Source organism: Bison bison, unplaced genomic scaffold (genome assembly GCF_000754665.1).
Source record: "Bison bison bison isolate TAMUID 2011002044 unplaced genomic scaffold, Bison_UMD1.0 scf7180017864453, whole genome shotgun sequence".
In the NCBI taxonomy this organism is placed as follows: Eukaryota; Metazoa; Chordata; class Mammalia; order Artiodactyla; family Bovidae; genus Bison; species Bison bison.
In genome coordinates this window covers 2,570,924-2,576,939 of record NW_011495015.1, presented here as the reverse complement: position 1 = coordinate 2,576,939, position 6,016 = coordinate 2,570,924, and positions in this window count along the sequence as shown.

Here is a 6,016-nt window from a genome sequence, read left to right as displayed (position 1 = left end):
ATCCACGGGATTTTCCAGGCAAGAACACTGGAATGGGTTGCCAGGCCCTCCTCCAGGGGATCTTCCTGACCCAGGGAGCAAACCCACGTTTCATTACGTCTCCTGTATTGCAGGCGAGTTCTCTACCACTAGTGCCACTGGGAAGCTCTCCTTTGTCTTTAAATTCCAGTAATTTCACCAGATGTGTCTTGGAGTTTGCTGTTCTTGGTCAATTCCCCCAGGGACTGAGTTCCTTCAATATGCAGATTCAGGTTTCCTCTTGCTCCTGGCAGGTTTCCTCACATTCTAATTTAAATATTAGGTTTTTTCCGTTGTTTTGTTTTTCTTTGTCATGGTTTCTGATGATGTCTGTTGGTTTTTGTTTGCCACACTTGCCTTTCGATGGCTTTCTCTCCGAGCCTTTTTGTTCTTTTCTGTACATCCGTTTTTCTTCTTCAGGCAATGTCCCCACCTTTCTTCCATGCACCTTATTGAATATGCATGGGCATCTTTCTCCCCTTGCAACTCATTTTTCATTTCTGAGGTCATTTTGTCTTTTTCGTCCTTTTTTTTCTGGAGATCAATCAACTCTTCATTTCTTCCTGTGTCTGCCTGATTCTGGCTTTGACTTTGGAACTTCTGATTCAGAGTGGTATCATAGATCCTAAAATGCTTGATGACATTTAGTTCAGTGCTGAGGATGATGTTACAGTTATCTTCTGCTTTGGGGTCATTTGGTGGAAGCAGATTTTTAGCAGCTGAGGACTTCTTTATGTTATGGTAGTTTTGCATATATTTAGTCTGTTTCCCTATTCATTGTCCTGAGTGGCTTAAAGATTCCTCGTTAGCCCTACGGACTTCTCTGGTGGTCCAGTGGTTAAGACTCTGCGCTCCTAATGCAGGGACCTGTGTTTGATCCCTGCTCAGGAAACTAAAGGCTTCCCAAGTGGCTCAGTGGTAAAGAATCTGCCTGCCAATGCAGGAGATGCAAGCAACGCAAGTTTGATCCCTGGATGGGCAAGATCCCCTGGAGAAGGAAATGACAACCCACTCCAATATTCTTGCCTGGAGAATCCCACAGACAGAGGAACCTGACAGGCTAGAGTCCATAGGATCGCAAAGAGTCAGACACGACTGAGCACACACGCAGGAAACAGATCCAACGTGCCTTGAAGTGCAGCCAAAAAAAGAAAAAGATTTCCTCATTCAAGAGCACCTCTCCTGTCAGCGTGGGGAACTGTGGCTTCTGTAATGAATAGTTTTTCTGGATGGGTTTGAGTAAGGGATTGTGTGAATGTTTTGCCTCTTTCCTGCCCTTCAGAGCCCATAGACTTCTTGGGCTTCTTCCTTCCACCCTGCCTGTCCTCCAAAGTGTGCCTCTTCCTTCCTTTAGAACTTCTCCCCTGAAAAGAACTTCTCTCTCGCCTTTGAAGACTGCCCCTTCCAGTCACATTCACTCCCGGGGCATGTTTGTACCTCAGAGCTTTTAGGTGACTTCCCTGGTGGCTCAGAGGGTAAAGAGTCTGCCTACAGTGCGGGAGACTCAGGTTCAATCCCTGGGTCGGGAAGATCCCCTGGAGAAGGAAACGGCAACCCACTCCAGTACTCTTGCCTGGAAAATCCCACAGACAGAGGAGCCTGGTAAGCTGCAGTCCATGGAGTCTCAAAGAGTCGGACACAACTGAGCGACTTCACTTTGGGTCCTACCACTAGGCTCCCAGATTGTCATCCACTCAGTTTATCCCAGGCTACTCCTGCCTTCAAGAGTCTTGAGGCGGGATGTGGAAACAGGCTACAGAGGCTGGGTGTTTATTTTGCTACTCAAAGTCATTTGTGCTTTGTTTTTGTGGGATTTCTTTTTTTTTTTTTTGGTCTTAAGGTATATGGGATCTTAATTCCCCGACCAGTGATTGAACCCACATCCCCCTGCTTTGGAAGGCAAACTCTTAACCAGTGGACACCAGGAAAGTCCCTCAAAGCCTTATTTAAAGCCCAGGCATTCCGTTGTCCCTCTCTGCTGGCAGCTGGGTTCCATTTGCCCTTCTTGTTGTCTGCCTCTGGCTTGGGGAGGACATACTGGAAGATCCGGATGTGTGAAGCTGCTGTTACTTCAACTGCCCAGAATCCTTCATATTTTCTGGATGAATATAAAAGGAAAAAATTTACCTTGTATTTTAAAATTTTAAAAACCTTCCAGCAAAATGAGATGTATTAGAATGATTTTCAGCTTCTTGGAGGTTCTGGGAGGGTCTTTGGTTCTAACATAACTCAGTGCCATGTGATAAACAAAGCTTCCCAAAACCTGATGTCCTCAGAGGGAGAAGCAATGAGATGTGTCCTCAGTAGTGTCACCGTCAGGAATCTCTGGAGGGACCCTTCCTGACTCTGAAATGCCACGACTCTGTCCACCCCACCATGAAGCCGAGGCAGGGGTGCCCCAGGCACTGAGCTCAGCGGAGTGGACATGGTCCTGTCCCAGCAGGTGGCCCTCAGTCTCTGCTCCTGGGGGTGTCTGGGTGTCTGGCTGGGGCGTTTCTGCTCTCATAGGCACCAAATTGACCTGAGCTCGATCCCTGGGTTGGAAAGATCCCCTGGAGGAGGGAATGGCTCCCGTATACTTGCCTGGAGAATTCCATGGACAGAGGAGCCTGGCGGGCTACAGTCCATGGGGTCGCAGAGAGTCAGACACGACTAACTGACTAACACAAGACAGGGCGCCAAATCACGGTCCACTGCATCCTGCTATTTGTCTCAAAGAGAAGAAAAAGCATGAGTCTGTGACTGGGTGCAGTAAAACAGTCTGCAACTCCTTCACCGTTTTTTGCCCTTGCCCTTAATCATCCTTCCTGCCAGATGGAGATACATACACAGAGACTCAGACAGAGAGGCTCAGGAAGATGAACTGGGCCAGGAGTCACCCAGGTCTCCCGGGGGCCCCCTTCAAGCACAGTGGGGACCTAGGATATGACAGTCCTTAATCAGAGAAGCAAACGGAAGCTGTGGGCATCTCTTCTACTCCAAGGCTCCCAGCTGACGTGGCTGCACAGAGGGCCTGCCTCTCAGCCATCACTGCATCCCTCGGGGCCTCCATCAACCAATTCCCCTCCATGGGAACTGGCTCTCTCTTTGTTAGAGAACCTTGATCCTCGTGGAGTCATCCTGCATTGATGCAAGGAGTATGAGATGGAATATGTCTCTGTAAACATCTGGTTTCGGATGCAAATTGTGACCATCCAGAACAGAGCATGGGATGGCTCCCAGAACCAGTGGCCTCGGCCTGCTTGTCCCCTTTCTACGGAGCTGGTCCCATGCTGTCTCTTTCCCCACCTCCTGTGAGCAGCTGCAAAGGGCAGCCTTCCCAAAAGAAGAAAATCACCACACGGAATTCCACAGTTATAGCTGCAGCTCCAAAGATTTCTTTTGTGTGCAAAAACAAAAAGGGAAAAAAAAGTCTTTAATCTGCCAAGATTTTTACTTATCACATATGAAAGGGTACCATCTTCTACACATTTTGAAATGCTTTAAAAATGGGTATCAAAGAGTCCGAGGCCCATTAATCTAAATTGCTTTAACACTTAGAGAAGAATAAAAGGCACTTTCTAAAATCTGCAAATGAGTGTAACCTACAAAATTATAGATTAAATGCTGGAGGCTGTGGGGTGAACCTGAGTTTCTCAGCTTGGAACAAGCATCTTTAAAGGGAAAAAGAAATATTACTTCAATATTTTTAAATCATGTTTTGAAATAGATGAGAAAAAGAAAGATATGTACTTAGACATGATGGAAAGAGGGAAAAAATTTTTAGTTCGGCTAAAACTGGTCGCCATTAAGTTCCATTCAATAAAGATTTGCAAGCAGGGCTGAGCTCCATAAATGGTTTATTTTTTACCACCTTTGCAGAAACCCTTGAATCTCAATTCTCTCCCCAGAACAAAAGATGCACAGTTCTCAAAATTCTCAGACCTGAATTCTCAACTGATACAGTTGGCAGGAAAGAAGTCATCTCACTTTTCTGTCTCTCCATTTAAATTTATTATCCAGTACTCTGATTGTAAAAATAGGACAGAAAGCCTATAATATTTGATTGTCTTGATTTCACAGCCCCAGCCGGGATGAGAAAGCCATAATCATGTAATAACACCTTCAATTTACATCCTCTGTGTCTCTAAAGAACTAATTGACTCTTACCAGGCAATTTTAAAATCTGATTAATCCCATCGTCATCCTGACACGTAGGTTCTGTGGAGAAGGTGTCTGCCGTCCTCAGTGAACAGCCTGTGAAGTGTCATGGGTGAGGAAGACCAGGATACACGTGTGCCAGGCTGTGTCTCGCCATTTGCATTTTTTCTCTCGTTGAATTCTCCTGCCATCACTTTATGGTTGATGCTTGCGGCAGATTGTAGATAGCCTCAATTCTCCAGCCTTCCTGTAAAGCAGGTCCAGGCCCCAGCCCCTGAGGTCTGGCTGACCATGGGACTTACTCTGGTGAATGTGAACAGGTGGGATATAGGCAGAGACTTGGAAAGGTGTGCACACTGGGCTTCTTGAAACATCATCACCAGGCCAGCCTAGGAGACATGGAGCCTAGTCACCCCATTATGTCCAAGTGTCAGACTTGAATGTGGCTACCTTGGACCAGCCAGCCTGCAGCCAGCCTGCCCACTGTCCTCACACACAGGTACAAGCCCAGTGGAGACTTGCCAACTCTGTCTAAACCAGAAGAACCACCCACCAGAATCACAAGCTTAAATAAATGCTTTTTGGAGACTCCCTGGCAGTCCACTGGTTACAACTCAATGCTTCCAGTGCAGGGGGCATAGGTTCCATCCCTGGTGGAAGAATTAAGATTCTGTATGCTACATGGCATGGCCAAAAAGTAAAAAATAAATGAAATAAAATCTTTTTCACCCATGACATTATGCAACAACAACAAAATAATAATAATCAATACAGCATTAGCCCCACTTTACAAAACAGAAATGTTGGGCTCAGAGAGACTTTGTAATTGGCCCAAGGCCTTCAAACTCAAACTGTCTGATTGTAAAGTGTACACAGAACCCATGCCATGGGAAGAAAAGTTGGGGAAACTCCATGTGTTAAACTTGAAAATATTTAAATTTTATGGCTATCCTCAAAGATTTTGAAAACAATTGAACAGAAGAAAAGGAGACCTATATTTTGGGTTGATTCATTTGGGCCAAGGAGTAGAACTTTCAAGAAAGCAAAATTTAAGTTAAAAAAGAGGAATCACATGACAACATCCAGGGTGATTTACAATAGCATGGTCGACCACAGAGGGAATTACCTTGGAGGCTAAGTGACACCCCCAGATCAGTGATTCCCTCCCTGGGAGTGATGTGTTGTAGGGATGGAAAATGTACCTTGCCTACTCCAGGGTCCAGAGTGACACCATGCTTCAAACCTTCTGTTGGCGTCTGGACAATCTTAAGATGTTGTGTGTAAGACCTCTGGGATGTGAATGAAACCTGGCCAGATTGGAAATGCATGTCACCTCTGATGTGTCACTTTCCCCCTGGGAGTCTTGTCACCCACTTCCTTGGGTCCTGCTGTGATGCAGATTTTTATGTCGCACAGGTAAAGTTTGGCCACATGTCTAATGGGGCTGGAGTTCTGGTCCTCTCTGTCACAGGGAGCCTTGTCACAGTCCCCCCAACCCATGCAGTGCAGCAGAACTGTGGCTGGTGTCACCACAGGGAGCTGTGCTGTTAGGGGTTACCCCCCACTTTCCGTTCTCTGTCCAAATTCACATGGGTCTGCAGATCAGAAGTCTTTTGACTTACCCTGGTGTGGGTGAATGTAGGCTCACCTCTCAGGATGGGGTGGGAGTCAGCTTGACCTTCCTCCCATGGTTTTGTGCATTTCATAAAAGGCCACCCGAACACCTCTGTGCAGAACCTAGTCAACACCTTTCAGTGATGCTGGTCTTCGCTACATGTGAGCTAAGCACTTCAGTTGTGTCCAGATCTTTGCAACCCTATGGACTTAAGCCCACCAGACTTCTCCATAGGATTCTCCA